We start from the raw sequence: 2,290 nt of genomic DNA on the forward strand, positions 1-2,290 counted from the left end.
AATCCGTGTCCCCAGACAGCCGCTGCTTGCAGAGCAGCGACTGCACAGACGTCGAGAGGTGTCAAGCTCCAGGCGGTGGCAGCACGAAGAGGCAGCGCGCCAAGGTACAGCGCAACAGCAGTTTAAAATTGGAAACACCGTTGGTTGCTGCATGTGCGACATATGCAGCATAGCGGTGAAGTAAATCAAATCCAATCCGCTCTTAGCACGCAGCACTTCAGTATTCCTGACACTAAATAACTGTTGATTAAAAAGCTTACTGCTGACACACATACGGAGCAGGCAAGGAGTAATTACTTTTAGTTGCACCTCGCAGGAAAGCAGTAGCACTTGTGAGGTTATTATTTTACAATGAGCGAATTTGGTGCAGGTTTCACGCGCTCAGTTAACTCCAGCAATGTCTTTTAGATAGCGTTTGCTTTTTCAAGTGTAAATATATCTCAAAATGATTTGCAGCAGGATAATCAAACGGGTCTTTGCAGCAGTATTGCATTGATGAACATGAGGACAAAGACTGTCAGACACTCGGGGCCTGATGTGCAAAGACTTTTTTCAGTCACTAAGCATGTGTGTGTGCCCAACATTACAGGCTTTGTAACTCAAACAGGCAAGACGCAATATTTCACGGCGAGTAGGAAATGGCTTTTCGACTTGCAATGTGTACATTGAGACTGCTTGCAATTTACCAGGATTAGATGGTATCTGTGCTGTGATCCCGAGACCATGTCCTGCATTCTACTCTCACTTGACCATTGTGCAAACTTTTCACCTTCTGTGCCCTGATCTCTGAACTTTTGTTTGTTTTTAGTGACTGTTACAGTTCCATCATAATCTTCTCTTAGGCTTTCTTTAATATTATCCTTCGTTAGATGATCTGTATCAACTTTATAAATGAATAATTGCTTCTTTACTCTTTCTTTGCCAAGTACAGAACTACGCGTCAGTTTCTTTCCAGTGTTTGGATTATTCAGATCTTTGGGGCATTTCTCCTTGCCTTTTTCCCATCCTTTAGGCTTCATGATGGAGCTATTTCGCCATGACCTTCTGCATAACTTAAGATTCCTCTGAAGAAATACATGAGGCCTAGAGCATCTTCTCGGTCTTGTGGAAGACTTCACATTAGGTAATCGAGCCTGTGCTCATAGATACTTTAAAATAACTTGAAAATCCCTGTTTTCGAGGTGAACAGATTTCCTTCGCACTCCATTGCTCATCATCCAGTAATTACAAGACCAGTGATTGGGATCGACAATATCCGGCTCTTTTATGGCGGCAGATGGGTCTTTTAAAGTCTTGGAGAAGCGATCAAGGCATTCTCTGCAAACCTCTTCATTTATATTTACAGGACTTTGTATACATGTAGTAGCACTTTCATCCTCACTGTGGCTGGTGTCTGAATACAGTGGTTCTTCACTGACGTCTGACGCTTCTTTAGTGCAGTTTTCCGAGGTCCATGCTGCGGAATCATACTCCTCTAAAACAAGGGACCGCTCATGTTGTATTTGCAGCTTTAAGTCAGCACCATTCTTAGTTGTCAAGTCCAGAGGTGTATCGCCTGGACTGTCCAAGTATTCGGAATGGATTGATAAAGTAGCACTGTGACATGTGCGCTTTTCCATAACAGATTCAGAATTTTGAAGTTGAATTCTGCGTTGTACAGAGAATCCCCAGGCACGTTGTCTTTAGCCGCACTAAAGGTAGACGACTGCCTTGCTGAGATCGCTAAGTGCGTTTCAGAACTCCAGTTCTACTTTCGTTGAGGAACAGATCTTGGTTCCTTCGTACTAACGATTTGTACAGTTCATCGAAGGCTTGTTCAGGGTCCAGCACAGTCCTTCTCATACGCTCCATCTCTGAAGGGAAACCAACCGTGGCGAGTCCTTGAAGCCTCTAGAATTGGCACTCGACTCCGACTCCTCAGTCAGCATTTCAAACAACGACCCCACCAGCCTGAGCAGACACCAGTGGCGCGCTCCGATGTGACGACTTCGTGTCCCCATTGGCTGGAACAGAGAGGGCAAGCGAATGAAACAGCCCCATTACCTCCTCTGGTTTAAGGCACACTAGAACTGGAAGAAACACTGCCGAAGCATTCACTAACAAAATAGAATGAGCGTTTCACGGTCCGTGCATTTCTAGGACTTGTGTGCCAGATTGAAAACTGGGAGCCACTCACACCAGTTAGCCATAGTCGTTATTTAATTATTCGTTGTGTACATGTATCTCTTAAAAGGTGGCAATAGCGACCAGTGAAGTGTTACTCTGAGAGGAAGGTGAAGAGATTGGAACT

General features: G+C 44.6%; 1 pseudogene; it reads right to left on the reverse strand.

Moving 5' to 3' along the window:
* Positions 1–599: 599 nt before the first annotated feature.
* On the reverse strand, positions 600–1,907 carry LOC147692289 (uncharacterized; annotated as a pseudogene).
* Between the last annotated feature and the right edge of the window lie 383 nt (positions 1,908–2,290).

This window comes from Lissotriton vulgaris, chromosome 9, assembly GCF_964263255.1.
Source record: "Lissotriton vulgaris chromosome 9, aLisVul1.2, whole genome shotgun sequence".
Lineage (NCBI taxonomy): Eukaryota > Metazoa > Chordata > Amphibia > Caudata > Salamandridae > Lissotriton > Lissotriton vulgaris.